Here is an 11,463-nt window from a genome sequence, read left to right as displayed (position 1 = left end):
TGATGAAAAATTTATAGTCCCTACCAGATAGGTTCAAAAGTCTCCAAATAAGACCAAGAATTTTACACATCTTGTGAAGCGCCAATGTTGCTCTAGGGGGCTTACACATTTTTGCTTCACTAGGATCAAGGACTGAGTCCATCAATAGATCAAAGTCTCCTCCCAATATTATATCATGAGGGGTGCCAGCAGCTTGCAACATCCCTTCAAGATCTATAAAAAAGCCCTGATCATCAGCGTTAGGTGCGTAAATATTAGCCAAAATCAAACTTTCCCCCTGAATTCCTGCAAAAACCTTAATGACTCTTCCTAATTTATCTTTAATCTGTTTGAGACATTTGACTTGTAGATGCTTACTTATCAGTGTAATGACTCCCCTGCTCTTACTTGAGCCAGCACTAAAGAAAACATGTCCACCCCATATCTTCCCAAATTTTTCAGCTTCCTGTGGGGAAAGATGCATTTCTTGAAGAAACAATATATCATATTTCTTTCTTCTTTAAGAAGAGAAATAACCTTCCTTCTTTTGACTGGGGTGCCCCAGCCCATTCACATTCCACGTGGAGAGAGAGACAATCCACTCATATTAACATTTTACATTTTGACATATTCAAAAAAATAGATTGTGTGTCAAAAATACAAATTATAAAGACCACATTCCAACATTAGTGCAACAATCATACCCCAAACTTTCCCCCAAACCAAACAAACAGAAAAAATAAAAACACGCGCATTAATCCTGCGCATGACAGCGCCAATTGGCGTCCATCCCTCTAAACTCAAACAGTCCTTGTACGCCTACGAGAGCCCCTGTGACAACTTTGCCATCGGATTGCTCAAGTCCGGTGTTTCTATACAAATTTTGTGAGACAGAATTACACAACAGAAGATAATCTATAAAACGAACTCCAGCCAATAGGTGGAATAAACACAAAGAACGTGTAGATTCATCCACATAACTGTCCTGAAGGTGTGTTCCTCCACAAAATAAGCCACTAGTGGAACCAACACAAAAAACAAAACAAAAACAAAAAAAAAAGGCTGTTCAGTTTCCTCTGACAGTAAAACGAATGTTCAGTGAGCCGGCCCATTCATCTGCTACATGATGCAACAAAGACCCAATCACTCCAATGTCCTGCAAGAAATACTCCACAAAATAAACTCCAACCAAAAGGAGGCATAAAGCACAAAGAACGTGCAGATTCATCCACAACACTGTCCAGAAGGAGAGCTACTACACAAAACAAACTCCAGCCGTTAGGCGGAACCAGCACAAAAAGAAACAAAAAAGGCACTCGGCTTCTTCGGACGGTCAAGTGGATGTTCAGCGAGTCAGTCCACTTGGCTGCAATGTGAGTACCACAAAATAACTTACTCAGTCCATTGACTTTATGAAGGACATCGCTTGCTGGTGACATGTAAATACTTTACGGCTATCCTTAGCATCTATTATCATTTTGGCCGGGAACATCAGTGCAAAAGTGACCTTCCGCTGATGTAAGTGTTTCTTGCATTCCTTAAATTGATCATGTTTCTCTCTTGTCGAATTCGCAAAGTCTGGGAACAAGAAAATGCTGTAGTTCTTCCAAGAAAGCCTTCCTTTATTCCTTGCTTCGCGTAACACGAGATCTTTATCGGATGATCTCGGGGCCTGTCTTCCTCAGCAGATCGCCAAGCTGGAACCCTGTGAGCTCACTCAATTTCCAGCTTATGGCCTGTTATGTCAAGCAGACTCGGAAAGAGCCCGTCCAAGAATTTCATCATATTCCGACCTTCTTTGCCCTCAGGAATTCCAACAATTTGGACGTTATTCCACCATTTACGATTCTCCAAGTCCTCCAACTTCTCCCAGACATGCTCCAAGTCTATCTTGGTCGCTAGCAGATTAGCAGCTAATTCCCTCTCTGATGACTACAGATAATCGATCCGTTTCTCGACACCCCCCACTCTTGTGACCACATCAGTAAATTTCAACTCCATGGCAGTGATCGATCTAAGTAATACAGCAAGATCCTCTAAGTCAGCAATGACCTTCATCAGCATTTCTGACATGTTCAACAATTCTCGCTGAATTTTCCCAAATCGCTTGGGGCCTCCAGGGGGGAAGTCAGCTTCAGCATGTAAGTGTCTTTTAATGTCTCCAGAGCCCGAGGATTTTGAATTATTTTACATATTGTCTTCCTAGCACAGTTAAGGATCAGGGTGTATCGAATCTCACTGGTTTATGACATAAGTATTAAAACTAGCAAAGTGCCTCGCATGGCGTCACGTGACTCTAGTTTAAGTTATCTTAACTTGAAAGTGTGAGTTGAAATAGTGAGGAATTGTATGTTTATTTGACAAGATAAAGTGAGTTTTCTTGAATTGATAATGTAACATAGTAAGTTGTTTTAACTCAGAGTATCAAGTTGAAACAACAAATGATCATTAGTTAAACAACTTGCAAAACGTAACTATTTGAGTTGAAACAAAGGTTGTCTTCAAGTTGAGTTTACTCACGCTTTTAAGGCAGCAGGTGAACTTTAATTTCAAAGTTTAACCAACTTGAAATGTTTTACAGTGCAGTTGTCACAAACATTTAACATTCTGAACAAGTTCAGGTTGCAAAGAGGTGACAGTTACAATGTTTAACATTATTCCGTATTCTGCACCAAGTAAAGTTTCAGCGCTTGATAAATGGCAATGTTTTTTTTTCCTTCTGCTATAGTGTGCTGAGATGCCACCATGCCTTGTATGTTTAATGTTACAATACTGTTACGAATGATGCCTACGATGCTTACAAAAAATACAGCCTTTTGCAACATGATGAACAATACACTGCAGTGTCAGAATATAAGCTCCAGGTGAAAGTAAAGTAAATAAGATAGGAATATATTACTATTGTATACAACAAATCCTCAGATTTATAATAGAAATACTGTCTCATATTATAATGACAAACTGGACAACAACAAATAAGTGTTGGGTTATAATATTAATAAATAACAAATGAATTCCAAATTTACATTTACATTACATTTATTAATTTGGCAGATGCTTTTATCCAAAGCGACTTACAAAAGAGGAAAACATAAGCGAATCATCTTAAGGAGACAGTGGTATGAAAAGTGCCGTATTACAAAGTTTCACTAGCATCAGAATAGTATTCAAAACAGAATAAATTGCAACAGGTTTTTTTTAAAAATTTTTTTTAATGACTGGTTAAGTGCTCATGGAAACGTGAAGTAGTAGGTTTTGCACACCCTGGTAACAAAAAGTAAAAAAAAAAGTGTTTTGTAAAAATATATGTAGGTAAATATTGCAGGTTGCAAGTGATCATTCTGTCCTATTGCAAATGATTATTTTTTTCTGTTATTTGATTATTCTGGCAAATAATTTGTTAATTCTGAAATGTGACATTACATTGTATTGTTTTTCAAATTATGTCTTTTGTTTTCGAGTAAAAAATACACTCACGCCCACTGGTTTTGAGTGATGGTAAGACATGTTCAAATGACTGCAACCACTTAGATGGAAAGAGGGTCAGAAGAGTCCTTACCAAGTTCCTTGACCCATAATACAAGGCTGCAAGTGATTATTCTTTTCTGTTATTTGATTATTCTGTAAAATAATTTGTTCTGTAAAAATATAGTCATTCTGAAATGTTCAAATTATGTGTTTTGTTTTCGAGTAAAAAATACACGGCCACTGGTTTTGAGTGATGGTAAGACATACATTCAAATGACCACTTAACCACTTAACTTAAAAAAAAAAAGTTTTTATTTTATTTATTTTTTTTAACATGTGCATCTGCAGCATCAAGTTTTCACTGCTTTTCAGTGCAAGTATCTTTAATAAACTCAAGTGTCACTGTGCACCCTGGAGTCAACAAGCACTAGTTTTTAACAAAAAAATGGCGACATATTGTATTTTATCTGCAATAACACTCTTAAAAAATAAACTTTCAGTCTAGTGTCTATGGAAGACGAAACCTGCAAAAACAATACACAAATAAATGAACACATAAATCATTATATTCCTGCATAAATAAATATATAAATAATTATTTGTGAGGAGAAATGTAAATAAACTAAATAAAATAAATGGTTAGGAAAATGCAAAACTGAAAGTATTGATTTATGCAGGAATATGTGGATTTATATATTCATTTATGTATTTATTTATTGTTTTTGCAGGTTTCATCCTCCATAAGTGTCAAAGTGCACCGTCCAGTAGCAATCACTATGTAAAAAAAAAAACAACATATTGCCACTTTTATATGTTTATCTGCCCCAAAAACGGAACTACAATAAACTATAAAACACAGTGAACCGTCTACCATAGCAGAGTCAACAGTAGCTGGTTTCAAATACAGCAAATATCTGAATGAGGAGATATATTATAAAGTGTTCATGTCGTCATCTGGCACTGTATCATCTTGCAGCAGTTTACGCATGTAAGAGTGTACTGGAGCTGTGTGTGGATTTTGGCGTGTTGGTGTGAGTGGGCCAGGTGCATGTGATAAATGTGGTGTATGCATGAACCCGGGTGGGGGTCCTTGCATATGGGTGTATCCATATCTGCTACTACCATGGGAATATGCAAAGTGAGATTGTGGCTGGGACATTAAATGCCTCAGTAGTCAAACCCCCTCATGGATGGTGTTAGTAATGGTGCCTATGTTCTCTGTAATTTTATCTAGCCTCTCTGTGTTATGCCTCTCCGACTGCTCCAGAAGGTCCACCATCCTCTTTATTTGGAGGTCCTCCTGTACAGCTGCATCTGTGTGTAGTTTTCTCTTTAGCCTGTCCCCTCAGTGGCTGTTGAGCTTTGCCTTGACAGAAAGCAGAGTAAAAAATGGGTTCATTGAAAATGGAACAGTACTTACCAGCAACATATTTAAACACACTGGTACACAAAGGACAATTTGCAAAGACCCCTCAACTAGGTACACATACAGTCCAATAAAATACAAGCCAATAAAAATGTTCTGCCATAAAGTTGCCTTGTATCCTCACTCATGGAATCCCATATTGTCCAATCAGAAATTGATAAATTATCTTCCTGTTGTATAAATGACAGTAATGACCAAACTTACTTGTAGAAGATCTCTTCGGGACATAACAACCTCTGGTGGTGACATCACTCTGCAGCCAGCCGTGTCTTCATTGGAACTTTGTGAGGCCACAGAAGCCTCCGAAGCCGGAGTTGAACACGGAGTGCTTGAGGCCATGGAGTCTTCAGCACTGATGTTGGCCGTTTCGATGCCGGATTCTATAGCGTGTGTTGCAGGTGACCCACCCCATATTTGCTCGCACAACTCATAGAACATGAATACAACCCGTCCGTGGCCACTCCGCCATCCAGAGTCCACCGCCTGTCTATATTTCCCCCGGATGGCTTTCAGCTTAGATTTTATGTGAGCTTTGGAAATCGACTCTTTCTCGTGCGGGAAATCCTTTCGTCCCGTATTTTCACTTGTCGGATAGCGGGCTAAAAATTCCTCCAAGATGTCAGAATACTTAGACTGGCTTGACTCCCAGTCCACATTTTCCTGACATTTGCCGCTTTATAGTCCAGGGTCACTTGTAATAACAAAGCAACCTCATCGTCCGTCCAGACAAAATTGCTCACTGCTTTCACCATATTGTTTGTATTCACCACTCCGTGGAAGAATGCTTATGTGCGCAGGCGCGTATTGTTTCTTTACAAATTGACATCGTCAACTACTGGCCTGGCATGCATAATACAGCGTTTTTAGTCGTTTTCGTGGATCCATGTGAACGGGGATCGTTTTGATAACGTTGTCATCTTTATGTGAAACTTTTCAAAAATGCAAAGGAAAACCGTTTCCGTTTTTAGTACGTCGTTGTCGTGTAAACGTACCCCTAGTTTACATACTTTTTCTTGCCACTGTAAGTATATCAAGTATTTTTAAAGCAGCTTTTCTACATAGAATACTGAGAATAAAGACATCTTCCTGTGGAAGTTGTGTTAGTTTTGTACTTAAGTTCATCTGAACGCTGCAGCACAAAAGTTCACTCATCAGGGGAGAATCATTTTGAGTTTATTCTTTTCAAAGTTGTTTGAAATAACACGTTTCTTGTTTGAAGAACTGTTGCTGTTGTCCTTGGCAGTAAATCCTGTTTTATGTTCAACAGTAATTTTCAGACTCTTATTTTCACTCAGGTTTCACTGGAGCAAATTACTGAATAATTGCACTTTGAACTTTCAGTTATTTAAATGCAATTTAGTAATAAATTAGAGATGAAATATCAAAGATATTTATTTATTTATTTTGCCAGAGCAACACCTCTCAAGACCACATAATCATGGCTTTCATTTGGGTTTCAGAACTTTAAGTCCTATTTCTTGATTTTAGCTTATCTCAGACAAGACTGCAGTTATTTTCATGGCCTTACAAACGGGAAAGCTCTCCACAGCTCCACATTTCAGCAATAACACAATTCCGTTTTCTGGAGGAATAAAAAATAAGGTGAGGACTTCACTTGATTACTGAAAGTTTGAAATTAATGGTACAGTAGATTTAGCATTTCAACTAATTACATTCAAATGGACATTCAGGTGAACAGCCTGGTACTTCAACTGACAGATCTTTGTTCAAGAGGGCCTTGACTCCAACTCTGATCTTTAACTGCTAAAATGTAATATCTAATTAATCTATTATCTTATTTCCGTTTGTGTCAGATTAGCGCTGTGTGTCATATGAGCCACATGGGGGCGCTCGTCGCTTCACTTTAGTTGCTATTACTTTCTGCGGCCACCAGAAACTATGAATCCGTGACCAAACTTGGCGAGATCTTGAGGGTTATTAAGCTGCCGCCGTCGCAAGATACATTTCTGAACTCAATCATGGGCTCAAAGCAATTGATTTATAATGATATCTGAGGCGCGTCCCCTCCCGACGCCGCGCTGCGGCGTGGAGCTGTCGCGCACGCGCACAGGCAGCGCTGAAGTTAAAGAGCATTTTAGCAGCAGAGCAATGCCACCCTGTACTTCTGCGTTCTGCTCTTAATGGTCCGGGGCGATGAGTCTAAATGATAATTCTCCTATTTGAACTCTTCCTTGTGAAATGTGTTTGTGACATTATTAAGGCGTAATTTAATTTCCAGACCGCTACTAAAAAACACGAAGATGGCACTGTCTTTCTGTTACTTTTTTCAGAGCTTTTGAGGATGAACTAATCACCGTCGTATGTGGTTACTGGAAAATTATATTTATTACATTATTTTGTAGAAGTTACTGCGACGGATGTCTATTTGTATGTCAAGTAGCAATTCTTGCGTAGTAATAAATGTAAATTATTATCATTTGAACGTACAAAAAAAAAAAGAAAACAACCTGAGATTTGAATGTTTCTCAATGGGAAACTCCGATTTGGGGGCCACCAAGCGCCCCCTGGAGGAATATCAGTGAAGGTGCTCTGCAGTGAATCAGAGTGGCAGCGCTGGAATCTCAAACACCGTGTTGAAGCGCAGCGACATTTTTTATCTCAGTTCATTTCCTTTTCTACAAAAGGCCCGATTCGGATTGTCTGATCTCAAAAACCGAACAACTGGATGCTCGGAACAAATCAGACCCAAAACAAACATAAGAAAATTAAAACCTTCCGTGTTATATTTGCGACCACAAACCGCTGGGTGAGTTCATTTGTATTTGTTTTATCTCTAGCAGTAATCGAAACCTTTTCATGTATAATCAGATTTCTGCTTCATTAAGCAGACTAATTTGACTTCTATTACAGCATATGTATGTCATCTTATGATTTGTGTTGTCTGTGCAGGATATCTGGACCTTGTGGTGTCATGCATATGCATGCATAAATTATTTCACATATTAAGACACATTCATTTCTGCTGATTGCATTTCTGTTAAATCAAAATATAGATGCAAGCCTGCATAACCCTACACTTGTGTTTTGATGACTGCAGTGCATTAGATATAAAGGAACTGATGTGTGCATGTGGAGATTTGCTGTAAAATACAGGCGTGGTTCTCTGATATCTGATATTTCTCAGCACAGATGCACATAATTCAACTGTATTCAACAAACTGATGATGCAGGATTGATTTGCCTTTAATAAGGAGATGAATCGGTGATATTGTTGCTCTAGCGTTATTTTACTCCAACATCTCAGTGAATTTGTGAATGTGACTGGGTGAATATTATCGGCATAAAACATGGTTGTGTTGTGATGGATTTCAGATTTAAACTCGTTTTAGTTTACCATGTACTGTGTACTGTGTACTGTGGTTGTACCCTGGTACAGTGATGGTGTCAGATGTTGTTTGACATATACCATGGTGCTGAACGTTTACCATATTCATTAACCGTGGTATTTGTATGGTACTCCTAGGTACATCGACGAGTACCCTTGTCATGAAACATGGTAAAACCATGGAACATGTCCAAAGAATGTAACATTGCCATGATAACTTGGCCAAAAAAACACCACAAAGTATAACCATGTTCTAAAAACCATGATATTACCATATTACCTGTCCAAAAATGTTTATTATCATGGTTCTTGGATATATACTATGTTACTACTGAATAATTACCATATTAATTTACCACTGGGCTTAACTGGAACTTAAAGGTACCTGCAAAACTACAATGGTATTAGCACTGAACACCTACCCAAAAAACAAAACATGGCATAACAATGGTATCATTTTCCAAAAAACAAGGTACTACCACGGTAGAGTCTAGTTATGTTATTGGTTTGTTTTCATTTTTTAAGCAGCAACCAATAATGTACTGTCAGAATAAAGTGTTGTTAATCAGTCAGATTTTCTTTGGCCATCAGTGATATTTAGTGTGTTGATGATGTCAGATAGTGTAATGAGGGTGCTGTGAAATTATACGAGTCGCTGTCTGTCTGATAAAGGTGAGGAGATCTGGGCTTGCCTCTTCATCCCCTCAGGAATTTAAAGAGCCAGACAGGAGCATGCGTGGACACCGTCTGTCATGTCTGCAAGCGGGACATTCGTGTGCCAAGATATCCGACCTGCGACATGCATGCAATGCCAGGGTTTACAGAGAGAAAGAGGGGCATTGTGAAAAGCACACGTCTGATTTTTATTTTTTATTTTGATCTTCTTTTCTCCCAGTTTGGAATGCCCAATTCCCACTAGTTAGTAGGTCCTCGTTGGTGGCGCGGTTACTCACCTCAATCCGGGTGGCAGAGGACAAGTCTCAGTTGCCTCTGCTTCTGAGACAGTCAATCCACGCAGCTTATCATGTGGCTCACTGTGCATGACACAGCGAGACTCACATCACGGGAGGCTCACGCTATTCTCCGCGATCCACACACAACTTACCACGTGCCCCACTAAGTGCGAGAACCCCTAATTGCGACCATGAGGAGGTTACCCCATGTGACTCTACCCTCCCTAGCAACCAGGCCAGTTTGGTTGCTTAGGAGACCTGGCTGGAATCAACACATCTGATTTTTAATTTTTAAGAAACTTCCTCTGAACTTTCAGTGGGGTTCCCACAGTTGTGAAGAAAAAAAAACAACCTGGAAATGTCAGGGAAATTAAACCAATTTGATTTCCAGGGCTAGAAAAATCATGAAAATTGATATAATCAAAAGTGAATAAGTTCTATAGTAAATGATCAAAGTATACATGCACAAATATATGTATAGCTAGAATTAGCTTTTTGTTTGTGCAGTTTTTAAAAATGCCTATCTCAAACTGGAAAAGTCATGGGAATTTATTGGTCCAAATGTGTGGAAAGTCTAGAAACCCTGTTTTAGGTCTTGGATGGTCTGTTGTTCTGACTCAACTATAGCATGCATTGATTTTTAGTTACATTCTCATTTAAGGAACATCTGAGCTGCTTTTGAGTAGAAAAGAAGTTTGAAAGCATTTGAAAAGTAGATACTTTATTTCATCAGTAGTTTCGAAATGATCTACAGCATCATCAAAGACACTTTTTTCTTTTCTCTGGTGGCCAACATGTTTTCATGCGATCTGTTGTAGGATTTGGCGGGCTTTTGTGTGTGTATGTTTTATGAGGCATGTGATTCAGCTCGTTTACATGGACACCAGAAAACCGTTTATTGCGAGCAACCTGCTTAAGACTGGAAAGCAGCTTTCCCGTTTACATGCATCTTTATTACCATAAACTTTCGGCTCGGACAGTAAGTAGATTTCCCCACAGCAGTGTAACTTCCCCATGACACTTGTGTAAATAACAAACATGGGATCCGAGGGAACATGGGAACAGTGAAGACTTAACTGTTTTATACTCTGTTGTTTTGCTTTATTTCCAGAGTTGTTGCTGTGTTTGTTTCCTTAACTTTCCATCGCGACCTGCAGGTAATTGCGCTGCAATAGTGTGTTTTCCCTCTTATGTCAAACTCGGGGATTCTCTCAATGTACTTGAGCGCGTATTAGCGGATGTGATGGACAGAAGTCAATATTTTAAATTGGGGTGTTAAATTGGTGTATTTTTCCACAGAACTCCTAGAAATGTTTAATTCTCTCCACTATGTTGACTTGTTGTTGGGCTCCATCCTATGATGTTAGGAATCTGTCTGTTTTGCACACATGCGCACTCTTCAAAAACCAGTAAGAACTGGGTTTACACGGCCACATAAGTCGCATTATCTGGGAGTAACCTTGGTGTGTTAGACCGCTCTCTATGAATATCTTAAACATCGTAAGAAAAACATCACTCTCCTTTACAATATGTTTCAGAACGCCGCTTTGTGTAAAAACCCTGAAATAAATGTTTTCTTAAGTGCATGTAAACGTGGTCATTGTCTGCTGTTGTCTAGTACATTGATTAAACTCCATTAGCAGTTTACAGTGACATTTCCATCATTCACGTGTGTGTGTGTGTGTGTGTGTGTGTGTGTGTGTTTGAACCCCTCTGGCCTGCAGCACTTTGTCAATATTGACTCTCGTCTCTGCACGTGATTGACCGGTGGCTTGGACGAAGGCGATTCACTCAGATCTGTTCGGTTCAGTTCATTGATGTGTCGTCAGAGTCTGTCTCTGGATTTGCTTGTGTTTTTTCGAAGAGAGAGAATGTTACATATCACGAAAGGTTGTTGGATGCTTTGTATGTGATCCCAAAGAGTATTTGGACACTTTGAAATGGTGAAACAAAAGATTAAGTGTTTACAATTAAGACCAAGTAATTTGTTCGACATTTTGTAGTTGTCAAACATCAGTGGAGCATGTCCATAGTTACAGTTGAAGTCAGAAGTTTACATACATCTTAGCCAAATACATTTAAACTCAGTTTTTCACAAGTCCTGACATTTTAATTGTGAAAAACATTCCCTGTCTTAGGTCAGTTTGGATCACTACTTTATTTTAAGAATGTGAAATGTGAGAATAATAGTAGAGAGAATTATGTATTTCAGCTTTATTTCTTTCATCACATTCCCAGTGGGTAAGAAGTTTACATACAATTTGTTAGTATTTGGTAGCATTGTCTTTAAA

General features: G+C 38.7%; 1 protein-coding gene across 1 annotated transcript in view; it reads left to right on the top strand.

Annotated features, from left to right (window-relative positions):
• Positions 1–7,444: 7,444 nt before the first annotated feature.
• The window catches only part of LOC127455760 (tyrosine-protein kinase CSK), a 53,003-nt gene continuing 48,984 nt past the window's right edge, over positions 7,445–11,463 (top strand). Inside the window, exon 1 of the mRNA XM_051723877.1 lies at positions 7,445–7,640. The gene's annotated coding sequence lies outside the window, so the exon portion shown is untranslated. The remainder of the gene's footprint in view (positions 7,641–11,463) is intronic.

Source organism: Myxocyprinus asiaticus, chromosome 18 (assembly GCF_019703515.2).
Source record: "Myxocyprinus asiaticus isolate MX2 ecotype Aquarium Trade chromosome 18, UBuf_Myxa_2, whole genome shotgun sequence".
In the NCBI taxonomy this organism is placed as follows: Eukaryota; Metazoa; Chordata; class Actinopteri; order Cypriniformes; family Catostomidae; genus Myxocyprinus; species Myxocyprinus asiaticus.
This window is presented reverse-complemented; position numbering and strand designations above follow the sequence as displayed.